Genomic DNA, 20,755 nt, shown 5'->3' on the forward strand with positions numbered 1-20,755 from the left:
TCAAGGTCAGGATAGGGCATCCCCTCATTAATAAGCTGTTGCAAGAAACAGTTTCAAATCACACAAGATCATAAACAATGGCATGGCAGGAATAGCAAAAAAAAAAAAAAAAAAACATTTTCCATGCCACAAAGAAAGCACCCAAGGGTTATCTTCTAACAATAAGGAAACTAAATTCAAGTTTTCTCCACTGACTACATGCAAGTAGAAGCAAGAGGATTTAAAAGACAATTGATTTCCAATAAATTATGAAAAATGGTTATTTCAGTAACAAGATCTAGGCCATCATATATTTTATTTTCTCTTTTGCCTACACATAGCATTTTACTCCAAAGTATTATTGCCATAATATAAGGGAACTTTCTCTTAAAAATTGTAATTTGAGCTTACATACAATCACAGAACACCCTGAATTGGAAGAGACCCACAACGATCACTGAGCCCAGACCCTGGAAACTCGAACTAAGAGTATGACCATGTCCTCTTCAAGTGTTTCAATTCTAGATAAGATGATGCTACTCAGATCTTCAGTGTCAGGTAAACTGAAAGCCTTTGAACTAAGATCATCGGGTTGTATTTGTATCATACTGGTGGCACCTAGAGGTAAGATCTCTGTAACTGCAGCCAACCTAGATTTGACTTTGCAAGACAAAAAATGTGATTAAAACAGGAATGAGTGCATATTCAGAACTTACACCATTAGGCTATCCAACACTTAGTGTTAGGTCTTTTTTTATGAAATAAACTAATTCTCAAACAAGTCATGATATATTCCTTCAACAAGAATGTATTCTTGAGGTAAGACTTCACTGTATACCCCACAACATCGCTTTGCAACAAGTTGCCAAGTTCTTCTCAATTGTGACTGCCAACCAGGGAATACTATAAAAATACTTCAATACTTCTATGTCCACAAAAACTATTTCTATTTTGTTGACATGCATACATAGAAATAACCATTTTTTCAGCAATATATAGCTGCTTGGTACTACAGCTGATCTTTTTTTTTTTTTTCCCCTATCTTCCATCAGTCTCGCTTTCTGTATCTCAATTCATTTGTAATGTTGTACATACAGCACAAGCCTGGGACTGGTGTGACAGTGCCTACCTTTCCCAGGTCCACACAAAACTCTGCTATTACTAAATCTTCAAACTCTAAGTTTGAAGCGTCCACCAGAGAAGCAGACAGTGCCATTTTCATTCAAGCAACGACTGTAAAGCTACAAATTGCAGCTAGCCACTACACAAAGTGCAGCTCAAGTTCTATCTGTAGTTGCACTCTCTCTCTCAAAACCTACCAAAAGCTCCTCCCATCCGCTTCTAATTTTGCTCTTAGGTGAGAAACACACTCAGGTTTTTTTGTATTTTTATGAAAATAAATAGGGCTGTAAATCAGAGCTCAAATGCTCATAAATTAAGAAAAACATATTTTGCACTTTAAATGTAGCAGATTTTTCAACTGCGAAATCTATTATTTCTTTTATACTGAAAAGTTCTGATTTACTTAAAGCTAGAGTATCAAGTAATTAATGGGAAAGTAAAAAGAAAAGGGAGAAAAATCAAGGTTTTGCTACGATAATATTAGAACAATTACTCATTTTTCTATTTATGAAAACAAGTCATGAAGGTGGACGTAGCACAGTGAAAATCCAACCTTGAGTTTGATCAGTTTTTGTTATGTCTGTAATCAAGAGAAATAACTCAGGGCAGAGTCATATAAAGTAGCACTGCTGCTGCTTATTTGCAAAGAGTTACGAGGACATCTTCAACCCACACTGAAAGAACAGCTCTGAGAAAGCAAACAAACCAACAAGCCACGTGTAATGTAAGCTGAGGATTATTATACTATTAGATAACAAGGTGCTGTGATTCCCCAAATCCAAATGAAAGAAAGGAAGAAATTACCTACTAGCATTAACGTTGCATGCTATCAAATGAAAACTATTATATTTTTAAAATAGACCATGACATTCACAAGCACTGTTAAAGGAATCACGAAGTTCAGAAATGTTTTTAGCATATATAAGCAGCAACTAACATTATTTTAGAAATACAAAGATGGTTGCATATATTGGGCTTCTAAGAGGGCAACAGCTTTGTGATCCATGTCATTACATGCTTTGGGATGCCACATCCAATATCTGACACACTTGCTCTTCAAAGAAAACCTACATTTTCATGTCCTCTCTACGGAATGCATTCTGGGTTGGTTTTTTTGTTCCTTGAGAGAAAAAGTAAAAAGCTTATTGTTATAATGCTGAGATAATTTGAAGATTGGAATGAAATAACACACATACCCCTGAGGTACACACAATGTAGAGGGGCTACATTTAGAAAGAAATTCAATTTAACAATTTGCTTTCATTTTGCTGGTTACTTTGCAAAACTAATTCTCTCTCCCTTAATATCAGCATTTGTTTTAGGAAATGAACTTGGAAACATCTAAAAAGCAACACAGTCTCTTTCAAGTCTCAGTATTTGCGTTTAATTCCCCCTCACCTCCTCTTCCTTTTCCTCCCCCAAAGTTGTCACCTAGTAAGACAAAAAAAAAAAAAAAAGGCAGCACTTGAGGTTTTCAATAGCTGAGTTTGAATATTTCACCAAACACTCATTCTCCATAAGTCCACAAAGTACTTCTAACAACTCTGAAAAGACAACTCTGAAAAGAAGTTTTAACTAGTAAAGAGAAATTAAACCTTCGTATTTGTGCTGCTTTATAGAAATAAAGAAAAGCAGATCAAGAACAAAGTTGGTGTTATATGCTGCCTCGCAGCAAGGCATTTCTTGCATGAAAATGCACAAAAAAGTGTCCTGGCCTCACAGTTTGGAGCTGAAATTAAAATTAGAGAAACAGAAAATAAGATTTTCAACTACTGCTTAGTATACTAACTTATTTCTTAACCGTTGTCCTACATTTCACCTTACTGAAGTTCGACCTGGGTCAACATAACTACCTTTCTGAAAAGGATTACATTTACTTTCTTCTAAATATATAAATACACAAAAATACTGCGCATTGTGTGTACACAGACAATTGTTGAACTGTGTAAAGAGAGACCCATAAATCTTGGTGCTTACATAATGAAGATCATACTTACCTCTTCATTGAGAAGACAGTTCAAAATAAAGAGTTTCTTTAACTCAGTAACACTGTTCATGCTTAAGCAGTGCAAATGTGAGTTATAAATCTTAAAATCATCAATAAAATATGAAGCTTTATGGACAATTATTAAATAGCATGTCCTAATTTCTGTATCAACATATATACACAAAAGACAGGCAACACTAAGAGCAAATAAACACAGATGTCTCTTGAAAGATTTGTTTTATTAGGCTTGCGGTGCCTTTTATGACTGGGTAACTGTTTTGAATAACCTCAGGGGACATAAATTGTCTGCTAAAGTCAAAGAATATGCTGAAAATTCTGAGCAATTACAAACACGTTCTACACATCTACTGCCAGAAGCCACCAATGCTAGCTGTTTCTATAAATTAGGACCCCAAAGTCATAAAGGCTCTCCAAATTAAAGGAGAGGTGCAAGTTCTGTTTTTTAATACTCTTGCACTTCAGTGCCCAGTTTGCATTTTTACCACACATAGCCTTCTGTATCAGGGAGAGCAAGAGAAATCACAGTGCGTGTGCTAGTGGGGGGGTGGATGCAGTAAGCAGATTTCTACACCTATCTCGCTCTACTGTTATGTTTTCACTAATTCATTATTTCCCTAAAGATGCCTTAGATGCCTTAAATGCCGTCCAGCATTTACCTTCTTCAAGCAGAAAGGAGAGTCACTTCTGAAGCAAACTCTACCTAGAATGACACAAGTCGGGGTCTGCTAAACATGGGCTATAAGCTGATAAATACACACTATTTCTGGACATCTAAGACATTCTCTTGTGTGCCCAAATTAAAATGGGCCAGCACTTCAGAACAGGAAACTATTTCCTCTTGACCCTCTCAGAAGTTTGGATGCTTTCCCAGAAATCTCAAGACTGGCGCAGGGCTTAGTGCTGTGTCTGCAAGACAGCTGCATTCATTTTATATTGGGCACTAAAATGAGAAGACATCTGGATGCAGTCCTCCACGGGAATGTGCAGAACAAACCAAGGAAGACATGTTGAGCAGATGTAACTAGATGAGGAGGTGCCAGGTCCAGAAAGCGATCTACATCAATCGGATGCTCCAAATTTCACTCAGTATGGCGGTAAGTTATTCAGATCATTTGGAAAGCTGACTTTGGTTATGCCAACAGATGTAATGGGAATCCACAGTCACTGGCATTGGGATGTTCAAACCATCTCCTTGTGAGAGGTAATGGCTGTAACTCACTGAAGTTTTCCTCCCACAATGACCAGCTCTACATGCAATAAGAAAACAGGAGGAGAGAAGAAGCTAGAAGAAATGTACGGTATTTTTCCTGACATTTAAATGGAACCACACCAACACAGTTACAACATACTTTCTCTAATGCATAGGGGTGGTGGAGGTACTTTCTTAAAAACATCAACAATCCAACCATAAAACTTATCTACTTCTGTAGTTTTAATTCACGTTACATATGAGCTAGGCATCAACCAAAAAGTAAGCTGCGGGTATTATTATAATTCACTCTGTAGTGTGAACAGTAGTACTGTTACAGACTTATATCCTTAATAAATCTGGAAATTAGTTTCTGCCTCCACATTAATTGCAATTAACGTCTATGTTTTTTTTAATAGAACAGAGTGACCACAAAAAATATTGGCATTTCAAACACGATGAGAAAACTAACAATTTCTACCAGAAGCAATTTTTTATACCATTAGGTAAATCTCAGCCAGCAGTAACACTGATACAACAGACCCTGCCATAGGCTTAAGAGATGAGGTACCCACTTTCTTTAATTTATATTATTTTTCAGTTGTGTGTGGTTAAATCTTTCTTACTAACGTGAGAGAAAACTACAAATAAGCAGCAAACTTACATGTCTAATACATGAAACAAACAGAACGTTGTTTTGTTTAAAATACATTCCTTAAAAGCAAACAAACAAAAAAGATGCAAAAGCATCCTTTCTGGATGCTATTCAAGCAAAAAGAATTGTTACCAACTGTGAGAGATTAAGATCTGCATGGAAATAGCAAACCAAGTGTAAGCAGGGGAAATTGATTTACATGTAGAATTGTAATACTTAAATTACTGTATTTAAACTTAAATGCTCATGTTTTAAAATTAATTAACCACTGCTACAGCCACTGTATTTTTAAATTTTTTTCAACCTGATGATTTATCTGGGTTTCATTAAGAAATACTAGACTAGCCAGCTACAGATAATTCCTTGTTTCATTAAAGGAGGTGCGTGGGCAGGAAGGGTTTTTACCAGAACTGCATGCAGTGTAAGTGGAGAGGCAGAGGAGAGGAACGCTGTGGGCGTAAGGAGACAGAATAGAAAAGAGATGCTTTAGAAAAGCTATGTAGACTGAATAGGTACTAGACAGAAGTAGACTAGATTGATAGCTTGGCATCTAGAGATTTGGAGGTGGTAAGGCAGAAAAGGCAAGAGACTCTAAGGCCATGAAAAGATTCATGGTAGGAATTAGGTCTGAAATTTCACTGACAACCAACCGCAGGAGAAATGCAAGACGGAATGTAGTAGTGCTGCAAATATGTTAAAATCGCGAACATTCTTGCCAGCTGCTGCGGTTATCATGAGAAGTAATCTTGTGTTAGGGGTTATTAATAGCAACATGCTTTGGAAGAGACTGCCATTTGTACTTACAGAACACCGTGTCACGCGGATTCATTTAGAGCAACAAAATCTTACTGTTTAAGTATAGCTGTAAGCCCACCTAAGTAGAAAGAATGGAGCTAGAAACATACCAAAAATACCTTCACAGCATCTGCTCTGCTGCTTTTATCAATCTTTAGAAAGTAAAATTCTGCTGGGAGAGCATTTTCAGAAGAGTAGTAGTATAGCATCACCTACAGACTGTAGTGTTTACTCCTAAGAGTAGCACGCTGCCAACAGTTACCTTCATGACTCACTAACCGCATTATAAGCTGAAATACACGATGACTACAGAAACTGGAGTCAAATGCAGTTTTAGAAATTCCACAGATAGAAAAATGCATTGAAATTTCTGGTCTCAAATTTGCATGCATTTAATTATGAGATTCCTACAAAATATAAAAGTTACTTCCCGTTTTGCAGCTTAGAATTCAAATAGAATTCTATCTTGCATATGAAAAGCAATGCATCTTACACAAGCTCAATGAAGGATCTAAAATAGAGAGAAAGTAGCATGGATTACAGATTACAATACAAAATATTTGCCCTCTTTGCCATAGCCACAACATACCCTGTAAAACTATTTCCTTACACCACAAAGAAGTTTAATATATTAGCATTTACTAAGACTTATGGATTCTTTTTATATCAAGTACAAAATCAGTATCAGTTGCGTTAAGGAAGCGTTCCTAACCTCAGATAATTTCTAAAGGAAAATAATATGCAGAAGAATATATTTAGACTTTCAGCATAATTTATGAATTTAAACACGTTCTTCTCTCATCCCTTTCTCAATTAGTTTAGAGATCATAGATTTCTTGTAACTTTGGACCTATTGGTTTTTTACCTATGAAAAACAGTGTTATAGTATTAGCAATGTTATTAAAAACAGATTTTCTGCATCATCTGTTAAATTTCGTACTACATCCGTAGCCAGCACTTCTCTTTCACAAACCTGTATATTTGCAACATACTAAAAATGTGGTACATAGTTCACAATTATCATCTGAAGTTTTAAGAAAATTTATTATCCTATCTCATGGAATGTATATTGGACTACCAAAATCACATTCATCTGAGAGGTAACTGAACTCTTTTTGAAGGGTGATCAGTCTGAGCAATGATCACATCTATGTTCTACCACCATCTCAATCCTCTTACCAAGAAGCCCTGCAAACAAATTAAGTTATGCAGAAAATATTTTAAGGAAGAATAACAAAAAGTACAACCTTCCTTGACTAAAAATACAGAAAAGGAAAAGTCACATCAGCTGTAGCGCTTTTCCTTGTCCTTTTCAAGTAACTGAGAAACTTTATAGAATACATGAACACAATTTGGAAAGATGCTCTGTTGCTCTTCTTCAGCGTTAATCTTCTCTGAAACTAAGCACTCAACTTTCATATGAAGTAAAGACAAGTAAACATAGCAGGAGCTGAGGAGAGTGCAACAGGAGAGAGAATTCAAGGGGAAAAAGGAATCTGTTTTCATCAGAGGATGGATATCAACAAGAAGCAGCTTGGGAAAAGCAGCATTAAGTCTAAAACTGAGAGAAGAATAGGAAGGATAGAGATTAAAAAACCTAACACCGAGTCTGGAAGGAAAATACAAGCTAAGCAATGAAGCTAGGAACAGGGCAGATGATCAGCAGAACTACCTAAACCAGCAAAACTATCGCTCCCTGACAGCAACAGCTTATCACAAAGAGAAAAAAAAAAATCAACGGGTACGATGAGGGAGACGTTAATGCTACAGCCCTGGCTGTGACTGGGTGTCATTCTAGTTTAGTTTGACTTTCAAACAACATCTGAGAAGTACCAGAAGAAAAACATCAGTTAAAACAGGTTCTTCATGCTTCTGTATTATGAGCCAGTCATGATACCATAGAGCATTTTTCCCCTCTACAAACATCCCCCTCCCATACCCAAAATAGATAAGTTCAGGATATTAAAATGGCTTCATTTACTGCAAAAGGACAAGAAATACCTACTTTGTAATGTAAGAGAAGGCAAAACAAAAAAAAAATCCTAGTTCATTAGGTCTCAAAGCAATAAGTGAAGTATTTTATTACAGATTTTGTAAGTTTTGCTCAGGAATGATCAATAAGGAGAGGCACAGCTGTCTCCCATTCCCTCTTTTCTTCTGCTGACTTCTGCGGTTTCCACAACTTGTGAGAGTAAAACAGACTGGCTTCGTGGAGGTGAACAGCTTTCACAAAGTCAATATAGCATGCTTAAATAGGTCAGCTCCAATAGCAGTAAAGCTTCCTGAAGACATATAAACAATTCAGCACAAAGGAACAGAAATACCCAGTCAACCTCCAATCCCTCAGCTTCTGAATTCAAGTGACTGCCTTCCGCATCTTCCAAACATACTTTTTGCATAAGCACCTGCATATCAGCCCATAGTAAGAAGACACTGTTCACTGCATGAGAAAGTTTTAAATACATCAAAAACATGAAGAAAAACATTTTACCTAATGTTAAACATTTGAGACTCTTACTGCTGCTTTTTATCTTGGATACAAATAGGTAGTACAATTTAAAAATACAAGCATTTCTTAGAGACAAGTACACTGAAAGGATCGCTGAATATTCCGAAAACCCAGCCTCTGGGAGTGCCTACAATATGTTACAGTGGACATAAAACAAAAAAAAAATTCTCCAAGCTTGTTCAGGTATTTTTTTAGGCAGTACAGCAGGCTGCACTTGATCTGAACAATTTAGCTAGAAGATTTCTTTTCTCCATGAGACACAAAGAACAGCTGTTTGAACAGCAAGCTAAATGCTCCCTCCTACAACTGGCTATCTTAAGTGAAGAGCTTCTGTTAAACCCCACACAGAGGCAGAGTATGCTTCTGCATGCATGCAGCTCTACAGAGCCAATAACACTACCAGCAGACTGCGTCTGTGGTTTAAAGGTTTAAAAATAAATATATAAATAAGGTGAGTGGGTGGACTTTGATATGGCTTAGCAAACCTGTAAGCATAGGCTGCAAGAACAAGGGGCACTTAACCTAAGTAATGCGGAACCATCCTGAGTTAACTAGAGCTAACTTTAATTAACCAGGTAACTCAGGATACGACTAATGTTTTTCCACCTCTGTGATTTCCCTTTTATTCCCTCCAAAGTACAAAACTGAGTCAACTGGTACACAATCCCAGTGAAATAGAGAATTGCAGAAAGAAGGGAAAAAAAGGGGAAAGAAAGTGAGACTTCAGACTGCCACCCTCCATTCTGAGCAAATAAGCAACAGATAGCTTCTCTTCACGGCTATTGTCCCACTGAGGAAGTACTTTTTACTCCACTTTTGAAAGGAGATGAATGCTATAGAATCACAGAATTGCTCAGGTTGAAAAAGACCTTGAAGATCATGAAGTGCTGATTGGAGGTGCTTAATATACTTAAAAAAAAAAATACGAAGAAGCAGTTCATTATTCAAGATTATTTACGCATTAAAATAAGTTTCCCTCCAGTCAGTGTTATGCAAGACTTAGGTTTGCTCATTTGATCAAATGATAAAAAAAAAATTTACAGACAAGAATACTTTTCTCACTTGAGATTCAAGGGAAAAAATAGTTTCTTTTTCATATTATTCAAGACCTGATCTCAAGTCAGCTGAAATGCAGTGAAGTACCTTCCCTAGTTAAGGTGGAAGGATACACCACCAAGGACATGCCACAGAGATGGCTCTATGTTTTTTGTCCATTAGGCAATTCCTTATTAATGTGAAATAACATGCTTCACTCCAGCAAGAAATACGATTGGTTGCAGAAACAAAACAAAACAAACAAAACAAACAAAAAAAAAAAACCACCACAAACCAGAATTAGATTTTCCTGGAAGGCTTCAAGGGTTTTGGTTGTTTTAATATAGAAAGGAAGGGATAAAGCATCAAGTTCACGTGAGTGAAGGTGTTTAAGCATAAGGCACATTAATGTTTGAAACAATTACTAGCATATTAGTCAAACAGAGGAAGGAAAAGAAACTGGAGATTCATTCCAAGTGCTCTACTGAAGCCATAAGTAGACTATGCCACGTGTCGTGTAAAACCAACAGATGTTTTACATATAAGACAACCTACAAGTTGGAATATAAATCAACATGAAAATGCTTTATCCTATGTTCACCTCATATGCAAGTACGTCCTACGGAAGGAAGCATTTCTCTGATGAACTGAGTCGATAAACTGCATGAATTTAGTCAGATATATTTTGAAGAGAAAACATGTAGACAAACTTCTCTCGTGAGAATACAAATGAATCTGGGATGCTTCCGAGAGTAGAGGCATTTCAAATGGATACATTTATTACCTTAACTTTTCCAGGTTAGCATAAGGCAGTGTGCAAAGTGAAACCTTTCTGTAACAACTCAGCACTTCTTTAAGCTGCTTGAAATAGAGAAATGCTGCAAGTGCACAGCATTCTCACAAACTTTTCAGCTTACTACAATTTCTTAAAAATATTTATTCAATGTAGTGGAAATGTTATATAGCAACTTATAAAAGCAGTAAGTACTGGAATTTTCAGGAAAAAAAACACATGGAAACTAAAGAGGGGAGAGATCTGTTTTTAAAGTACAGACTCTAAAAGAAATATTAATTGGAACTGTTTGAAAAGAAACATACTTCCATTGTTAGTGGTTTCAGACAAGTCTGGGGGGAAAATACAGTTAATTTACAAATTAAGTTTTAATTAAATGAAAGCATTTATCATGACAGACAAAATACAGCACTTGGTTTCTGAACATACGTGACATGCATGACTGCCACATAAGTATGTTCAGTGATCAGCTGCAGTTAAAGCTAAATGATATATGATAGCTGAAGGGTATACTGGTTGAAAGACTTCATTGCCCCTTCACAGCACACAGCAAATCTGCTTTCGTGCCTGCAAAAGACGTAAAAGCAGCTAAAGAGGACCAGAGCTGTGTTTGTTTGACAATCTAGCATCGCTGCTTTCAGCAGCAATTTAGGAGGAATGCACAAATTTACCATAGAAGCACTGAAGTTCTGCACCAAGTTATTTTCAAGTGCTACAAAAGAATGCTAAGTAATACTATTTTTAATTGGATTCAGATGAGCGGTATTGCAGATGAATGTTTTAACTATACGAGCAAACCGACAAAATGCACACAGGCAAACTGTTGAGTCCTGTGACCATTTATAGTGCACATCTTGATAGAAGCAGAGGATGCAGAAGCTATGAACTGTCAGCTTCCATAACGGAAGGAGTTTTACTTCCGAGGATCACAGTACACGTTTTAAAGATGTTTTGCTCGGTTTAATGTACGGCAAAGGAAGGGAAGAAATGAGTTCAAAGCAGGAGAAGGTTGACTACTTTTAAGTCCTGACAGAGTCTGAGTGGCCTGATCACACACTTGCCTGACTAAAGTCAGTAGTGGTATTACATATTGCCTGCTCAGTAACTTGAAAGCGAACTGCAGCTCATGCTCTAAAGTTGGTCAGGTTTAGGGCTGAACATTCAATGTTAAACAATTTATTGAGCCACTTCTTGAATAAACAGAATTTTTTTAAAAAATTGTACACCAGCAAAGACTGTATCAGAACTGTCAGAACTCCTATTTTGCAGGAAAATATCTTTTAGTTCTTGTTATGTTTAATACAACAATAAGTGAACTAACAGAAGTACTGATCTTCTCTTCCGCTGACGCTCAAAATTTGCATTATTCTTTGATATGTAGAAATGAAAAAGCAGACCTTTTACACAACCAATTCACGTTAGCATGGAAGGAACCCAATATGGTAATGACTGTGAGTTAAATGCAGGCTTTGAGTAGGTTGCAAGGCATGAGAGCAAAGGCGGAGCCTCGCAGCTTTTCCACAGCCGCCGCCCAAGAACCAGTCATTTCAGAAGACTAGCAAAACTTAAATAGCAGGTAAAAAAAAGTACTACAGCATTTAATCATTTCCAGCTTAGTCCTAATGATAAAAGAACAATAGATGCTGAACATCTAGTTTCTGAGATCCCTCGTAATCCTAAAACCTCAAGTCGTTAAACTGAGCGCTCAAACGTGATTTAGGTCAGGACAGAGAGACTGCCGGCATTTTGGAACAATGGAATTTCTCCAGAGAACTGCTTTTTAAATGATATTTTCACTACAAAAAATACACACAAAACACTAGCATTATCATGCTGACATCATAACATTTTAATATTGTCATTGCTTCCTTTAATCAGAGTCACACAGTACATCCACTGAACTTAAAAACCTTTTATCCCATATTCCATACTAAGCTTTGACAAGGACAATGGAGCAAAAACTAACCAAACACATTCCAGATGCTTACTTTCAAGCAAACAGTATTCAAAGCATGTCGAAAATTTGAAAAATTCCATTAAGAAAGGGTTAACTTCATCACTTCCAACCTCCCTATTCATTATAGTACTGCATTTCCCAAAAAGGCTTCTTTTCCAAAATGCACAATATACCCTTATAATAGTGTATGGACATGTTCTAGTATCTGCACAGCTGCAGGTTGATATCATGCCGAAGCCTTCAATATATACCATATACCTTTTACATATAAGAAATAGACATTCAAAGCAACATTCTAAGAAGAACTCAAATTTTCAAAGGCATTCTGGTCAAATTCACGTTTCATCTACTGTTTCACTACATGAGTTCACTAAAAGGAGCATTCTGATATTAAGGGAAGTCAGAACATTTGCAAAAGCTACGTCAGATTTTGGAACTTGACATTAGTAAATGGTATTAATACTTATTCAGTAGAAATAGAAAATTTAGTAGCGCGGTGTAAATTCATTATGAGAATTTATTTGTAATCCTATTCAAATTAGTTTCAAAGAGTAATGAAGACCAGAAATTAATGACTTGAGAAGAGTATGAACTTAGTACGTCAACTATGCAACATAATCACAGAATCGTAGAAACAATCATGTCAAAATCATGATCTAAGTTGATTGGAAAACACTTATAGAAAATCTTCTAATAGAGACTAAAAGTTAAAGAACACATTATATGAGGGGGGAAAAATAGTCTTAAGAGCTACTTTATTCATACAGCTTCTGAACTTGCAGCATAAGACCCGTGATAGTTTGTCAGGCTAGGATTGTCTATATATAAACTATATCGCAACCTCCACATAGTAACATGCTATTTTTATTTTCTGTAACAGCAAAAATGTTATCTCTGCTACTGAGTTACAAGAGTATTAAAACTGTAATTTAAGGATTATTACTAAAAATGTTTATATATTAAATAAGTTTAAGGTCTCTGAATTCTCTATTTTAGTATCCAACTGTGTCAGTACAATTCAGAACGACATTAGATGGATTTTAGTTCTAATCAAGCTGCAGTACCTAAGGAAGCAAATAAAAGCAAACCACACATTTATGAATACACCTATTTTATATGAATTTTTTCACCTAGGTGATATACATCTATATGATAATCTCTGTATGTCCCTTTAAATTTCTAAGACAATCTATCTGCATTTTAACTAAAATGAACCAGAAGAATTACTGAAGTGACAAAAGGGCTCTTCTACGATACACTAAGACAAGGAAATGTGCCGATCAGTACTTTCGTGGAACGAATACACCATGACAAAGCTCTGAACCACAAGCAAAGTGATCAAAAGTCAGGTTTTAAAGAATTCTGCACTTACCCGTCTACGGCAGAAAGGCAAGCCCTGGGCAATGATGCTGATGCTAAATATCTTCATCACAGTTTGGTGTGGTAGGGGTTCTTTGGCACTTTTAAGATCAACAGGAACCAAGCCATGGTTTATGGCAGTTTTCCCAGGTTTGGACATTTTACTGCTCTTACTTTGTGAAGTCTATTAGTAACACACAAACATTGCTTAAAATAAAAAAAACGCTGTACTTCTAAAGTTGCATGATTTCTTTTAACAGTATATGCTTCAAAGTGGAGATTCAGCGCCGCACAGCCTGCTGCCTTTGTCTCTCAACCTTCTCCTGCCAAGTGTCCTGACCCGTCTGCGGCTCAGTGAAGTGCAAGCTATCCTAGTATAGACAGGAATTATGCTGCAAAGGGGCAGGCAGACTGCTCCTGCCAGTCACACAGCTGGGGGACTTCCCTGCCATGTCAGGGGAACAGTCCTCTGAAAAGGCATCTGCTAATTAGAATTGAAGGAGAAAATCCTAACTGCCAGGAGTTTTAATTGCCACAGAAATTTACACGTGCACTTTCAAGGAAGAATTACTTTGAACTGATTTATTTTATGAGTTGGCGCTGTCCTTTCAAGAGTAAGAATCCAAGGAGACTCCAACCTTGTAGCAGCATCACTGCAAGATCAACTCCACCACTCTCCAGGTGGACTTCATCTGGAGGCTTTCAATAAGAACTCTGATGGACAATGACTAAGAAAGTCACCCAGGCTTTCCTGTTTCTCACTTGGTGTCTCCACAATCACAACGCTTTGCTAAGTCTCAATGATTAAAAAGGAAGCAGAAAACACAGCAAGAAATAGGACTCACCCAAAATAAACATACTGGCTTGAAAATTGCTCTTTTTAATCATAAGGAAGACTATTTTCTTCCTGCTCCTCACCTACTGATGTACAGGTAATCCCTGCCTGTATCGCACTCCTCCTTCTCAGGGGCCTTGGTTTTAGGGACAAGGTGGCATTGAGGTGTTCTTCCCTTCAGTGGCTGGTTGGGATGCAGGGCAGCTGAGGCCCATCATCACAGTGCTATGAATGAGAAGAGAAGGATCTTTTCTCTGTGGGAAGAAAAAATCCGTGGCCCCCTTCCTCTGACAAAGCAGACCCCTATAGGAGACAGAGACTGCTCTTAGAACGAGCTCAGCTTAGTGCCATTTACTGCACTAAGTTGTTACTCCACCAAAGCAAGCTAGAACAGTTATGTCTTATTACCTGAACTATCTGCAGTTAGTAGTATTTTTTGTTTTTTTTTCTTTTTTTTTTTTTTTAATCAAACTAGTTTTTCTACAATGCTGCTATGTTCCCACAATCTCTTTAACCTCTATACTTCAACAAGGTTCTTAAAAATGTATTCAAATTTTGAAAACCTTTTTGAGCAAAACAAAGTAGATAGAAACAAAAGCCTGTGAAAATGTCTTAAGAAATTACTTGATAAAAGATGTAAAAAGCCATCGTATGAACTGAGTCAGTACAGCCCAAAACACAGTGAATAAATGACCATTAAGAAATCTTACATGTCCCTTTATGCACAACCTGGCAAAGATAATTAACTGTATAATTACGGAGGAGCAAAAGGGGGGAGTGTAGTAATGCTTTACTGCTTGAAGCACAACACTGTAACTTAACAAAAGACAGCATTAAAATATGCCTGTTATTAGCATCCCCACTTAGCCCTTTGTTTCCCCCTCAAAAAGCCAACCTGTCATCATGTTTCACTTGCATATAAAGGGCCTTCTCTGACTACACATTTGCTTGTTGAAAGCTTTTTTTTTCTAACAAAAAAAAACACCTACAGAAGTCCAAAAGTGTTTCTTTCATTATATATACACATTACAGAAAGCATTTACTTGAGAAAATGTCTCTCAGACAAATAACTTTTTTGCTTTACAGACACTGCATATGGAAATGCTGTGATAGAATGGCAGATTGCACAGTATTTTCACACACGTTTTTCTTTTCTACTGTTCCTTTCCTATGCCATTTTATAGCAAGATTTAGATGTATATTCTCTTCTGAAGGACCCCTATGTTTTCTTATTTATTTTCCACCCTATAAATGACAAAAAGCTGTTTATCATTAGGCTATGCTTAACAGCAATATAATCAGATCATACTTTATAGCATCATTCTGAAGGACTTGATGTTGTACAACAAATATTATGCTTTCACTTGGCTAGAAGACTTTAGAAAGGTGTCTTAGGATCTCTGTTGAACTTGAACAAGCAAGCCTCAAGATACTGCATGCAGAAATATACATGCATGTATGTTACCAGTAACTGCTGAAAAGCTCAGTTTTAAGAGACTGCCTTATTGAACTGTTGCTGAAAGTAAGATCCAGTGGTGTTGCAGACTGTTCTATTTTACTACCAACCATTCTTGCTTGATATTGGAAGCTTCCTAGTTTACAGACTCACTCCCCTCCTTTCCCATCAGCTCCAAACCAACATGGAGAACAAGAACAGGACTTGGTCTGCCGGCAGCTCTGCACATAGTTGGGAGCAGACAAGAATAAAACAACGCGTTCTCCCAGCACCACTTGCAGCACACGTCTTCAGTAGCAGATAATCCTCATAGCTCTTCAGATACAACTCAGATTATCAGCCCTTTTTTTGAGATAAGTGTCAGCAGTATATCAGTTTTCTCTCAGAAATGTCCAAATGTTTCTAAGTGGCTATTCTAGAGTAAATCCACAGAGACATTTCTTGTTTATTAAAAAAAAGTATCCCGTTCCAGTTCAACACTGCCTACTTAAGTGGATAATGCCAAAGTGGAATAAGGCTTTGTCACAAGAAGTTATTACACTACATTTCACACTTTTCCGTATCACTATGGCAAAGCTTCAGTTTTTGTCTCCAATTGTTTCTCTCTCGTTTTTGTCATTGTCTCCCCTGCCAAATGCTTACACTACTGGACCAGAATTTCCTGGTCCATTCTTGTCTCCACATATCATCACTTCTTCTAAGTCTTACAAGCATAACACATTACTGACTGTAGGTACTGTCTTGCAGTAACATTCAAAGGCTCCACGCTATGCTGGATGGCTACAAACACTTCATCGGTGAAAGCCCTTAGCCTGAAAATACAACAGTCTAATTTAAGCAGCAAGAGAGTGTAACAGGAAGACAAAACTGGAGAGTGAGAGAGTGTTGCCTATCTTAGATGTGTCAGGAATATATTGCATACACTAGATAGCTTTGCTTTTTGTAGTTATTACACATATACTTCAAACTTAAGCTTTAACAAAGTAATTTAAAGAACAATTCTATTGTTTTTATCTTTAGAAGCGTGCATTTTTTGTACAATGTAGAGTAAGAACATGTAAATTTGACAAAATTTTAACTATGGAAATTCGAGCTTCACTGCTTTGTAACACATTTCTCCAACATCTTGTTTCGAAGTAAATCGAGGCCTATTTCCAATGATGTTCTTTTAAATTGCCTGCCTGTCATTTTAATTAGAAAATGCTGCTAGAAATTAGTTCGTTTTATTTAGATGCAGAAATGTGCCTGATTATTGGTTTTGGAAATATTAGTTTAAGATTGTCACAAACTATTAATTGTAAGCTTATGAATACATAAAACTCTTTTTGTTTTTGTGAGTCCAGTGAAGAGACATCACTGTAAAACGAAGCACTCACACATTCTGTATCTTACGAAGCAATTAAACATAAGCCTTTGAAAGAGCTTTTCAGGAACCTTTTACCAGAAATCATATGTTATAAAATTTACTTGTTCATTATACTTAACTGCAGAAAGGTTAAAGGCACAGCTCTGATAATTTATCACAACAAAGAAAGTCAGCTTACTTACAGCCTTTACAGAATGTTCTTTTAGAGCTCAATATTTTAACATAAATATTACTAGAAGATGAAACAAACACTTAGGACGCTTTAATATGGTGATGTAACAATATAGGCCTAAATGAACTACTTCTAAGTACATAAAGGCTGAAATGCAGAGAGCAGAACACCACACACTTTTTTCAACAGTTCTTAATGTTGGTGAGCAGCTGCCCTCAAATGGATAAAGCAGAGCACTGCAATGTTTCAAAAGTTAGTAACAAGTATCGAGACAGAACATCACGATTTACCCTCTGAATATGTTTGATAATGTACTTCTTAAATAATATTTTCAGAAAGCTATGCACAGTTGTAGCATAGAGAATGCACCAGGATTGACATCATACATAAGTCTTATTGTTTCCCTGATGCTCACCCATGCACAGAAAGAACCACTTTGTGAGCAAAGCAAAACAATCTGTGCTACACTGGTAACTATTCTTAAACAGTGACTGTGGTCTCAAGCTTATTTATGTGAAGGTCTTTAATAGCAGTACATGAATAGCTCCCAAATGATATATTACATATGAGCCTGCTTTGTACAGGCAAATAAATAAGCTGCATAGAAACAAGGCACTAACTACCAAACTAACTGCAACTATATTAGTAGCACTACATCCAAAACCAAATGTTGCTCAAGAGTCTACTACATCCCAATTTACCCAGTACAAAAATCTGGGTGTGTAGGAAAATAATGACCCAGATCCCTGAGGGGGGAATACAGGGAATTGGTGGAGGGATCACTTAGACCTATTTATAGTACAGAAAGACAACAAAATTAGTGATGGCTCTCTATAGTTCATGAAAAAAAAAAAAAAAGCATAGACCTGTTGTAACATGTGCAGTGGAACTATATAAGCTGAGATTCATGACAGAAATTGTCACAGCGGTTTAAACAGTGTTTGAACTGCATTAAGACTTCTCCAAGGCATACTAACACGAAAGTATTAGTGCACCTACATGGAAGAGAGGCTTTCTGAGCAGCCTAACTGATAACTGTAAGAAAGTTGTCTCAAGCTTATGGCTCACTATGAGTTTTGTCACAAAAATGCCTCCAGTGGTATAAAACATGGAGCAAGTGTCACCTGAATCTGTTCATTTATTAAGAGCAAAACTCAGTTCCACAAAGATTCATCCATACATAACCAGCTGAGGGTTACCCTGCAGACTTATCCTCAGCAGATGTATTGATGAATGTCTCTTCCTTTTCTAGCTACATTCTAGTTTCCCTGGAGACTTTTATCATCTTAATTTTTCTCTCTCTTTATTAGATTTGGTGAAAATCAGTCAAGAGAGTCATAAGATCATTAAAGTACGACAGACTACAGCTATCTCTACAAATAGTCACAAATATCCTACTGCAAAAAGCTTTGCTTTCTTGTCAAAGCCCAATAAATGCAGCAAATAATCCAGATTTGCTTAATCTGGACTGATTCAGATAACACTTCTTGATTTTAATTCTGGCTTCAGAATCATATTTAGACTCACCCATCAATCATTACTGTAGTGAATGAGGTTGGTATCTAATAAAAAAATCTAGTTAAGAATTTTTACCATGAAAGACAAGAGGGAGATGCACCTTTCAAGCCTGATGGTAGATTCTGAACTACAGATGAGGACGAAGGTAAAGCCACTGGCTTCAATCCCCAGAAGACAGCGTTATCTAAAAAACTAGCAGTATGCACCAAGATAGAAGCAGAACACCAAGTATATCAGCAAATGCAAATTCATTACCAGACAATTGTTATGACTCAAATCTCAGATCTGTCTACAGATCCTGGTAACTAAGTGTGAGCACTTATACAGAAATAAATTTGTATTTAAATTTGACTTACTGTATATTGGACTACTCATGCATGGCATCTACCAGTAGTATACTTGCCTGCTGGGAAACCCAAAGAGTAGATCAGAACATCTAACCGTTAGCTAAGGTTCACTAACTTTGGATCGTAATAGTGAGTCTGAAGGATTGCCAGATTAAAAAATATATACATATATCACATCTCCTGACCTGTTTGATCTCACAGCTGATCATCTTTGGAGCTGAAATGAGACAAGCAGGTTAACTGGAGTAAGATGAGCAGCTTCCCTGCTTGAGGCTGGAGCAGTAGAGACCACCAAGCTCCTTAGTTTCTCACCAACCCCCTGCAGTATTTCATTTTGTATGTTAACTTCTGCCCAGTTCAAATGCAGATTCATCTTTCTCTATCAGGAAGTACATGCCCTCTGCCCTCCAAAACAGACTCAGATCTGCTGTGAACAGTAAATTAATGATTTGCCACAGATTGGCTGAGAAAAGATCGCCCATGTGCGAGTGCAAACCCTTATGAAAGTGACATAAAAGTACTAGCTATGAACAAAAACTTGGAATTCAAGTGAGTAAGGTACTACTTAAATTCTGCATTTGCTGCCAAGAAAATCATGACCATGGTTTATCTGATGCACAAACACAATGCATCAAGCTCAGGAAACTCAAGAATATCTCTGAGCCTTGCAGGCAGCAACTGATGAGGAAAAAAACAGAACGCAAGCAAACTGACATTTTCAAACTTTTAAAGCTGAAGAAATAAAACACAGGAACTATTAAATTGTTCTACATTCCAGCAGAACATCACACAAATCTCCAGCTCTATATAATTGCTCTACTGCAACCCCTAAGTTTCTGGTTTGGTATTTTCCTACATTTCATGGGTGTTCTTGTGTGGTTTTTTTTTTTGTTTGTTTGTTTTTTTTTAACTCCTATTCTCAGCTGACTCTAGCCCAGCACTGTCCAATAGTTTCCTTTTTGTTAAACACCACAATATCTATCTCCCTCCTTTGCTTTTTACACGTAATCAAAGCATAAGACAAAGCCGTTATCACCTCCACTTCATCAGGCTGAACCATGACTTTGTGCACTGGCATTTAGCATACAAAGCTGAAACATCCCAAAATAAGGAGAAATCTGTATAAGGAGGAATATGGGAATTAGTTCAACTAATATTAAAACTATTTTAGAAACTATTACAGGAAAAAAAAAAGCATTTAATGAATTTAAGTCTCCAAATCTCTTAAATTTACAGTGATTTATGATACCCATTACAGCTGTACATAAATCCCCATTTCAGCTGTAGATTGTTTAACATCGTAAAAAGATCAGTGAAGGAAGAAATGATACTATCTGTAAATTAGTTTTCTGCACAGTGAACAAGTCACTAATGTTTAGGTGCAGTGTTAATCTAACCATTATTTTCTCAAAAAAGGAGTTTTCTCCTCCCTTCCTTGCTCTGGCCATTTGATTCCAAATTCTTTCTTAACTTTCTTTAACTTCTCTGAAGTGACTCCAAGAAATAGGATGCCTCAAACCCCTCAGTTTGTATTCACACTAATTAAATATTCCCTTACCTTGGAAAATGTGAGCAGCTCACAGAGCAGCCACACACATCGTAATACAAACACAAAACAAACAGAAGAATACTTCTGGATATGGAGTATAGTCAAGACCTC

The 20,755-nt window shown here is 36.8% G+C and overlaps 1 protein-coding gene and 1 long non-coding RNA gene across 4 annotated transcripts in view; one reads left to right on the forward strand and one right to left on the reverse strand.

Annotated features, from left to right (window-relative positions):
• The window catches only part of FBXW7 (F-box and WD repeat domain containing 7), a 162,052-nt gene that overhangs the window by 62,651 nt on the left and 78,646 nt on the right, over nucleotides 1-20,755 (reverse strand). The gene's annotated exons all lie outside the window — the stretch shown is intronic.
• On the forward strand, nucleotides 3,821-15,177 carry LOC146544412 (uncharacterized). The gene is made up of 2 exons (XR_014882846.1): nucleotides 3,821-4,203; nucleotides 13,662-15,177. It is a non-coding gene; the product is annotated as an uncharacterized LOC146544412 (long non-coding RNA).

The sequence above is a fragment of the Meleagris gallopavo genome, chromosome 4 (genome assembly GCF_905368555.1).
Source record: "Meleagris gallopavo chromosome 4, MGAL_WU_HG_1.1, whole genome shotgun sequence".
Lineage (NCBI taxonomy): Eukaryota > Metazoa > Chordata > Aves > Galliformes > Phasianidae > Meleagris > Meleagris gallopavo.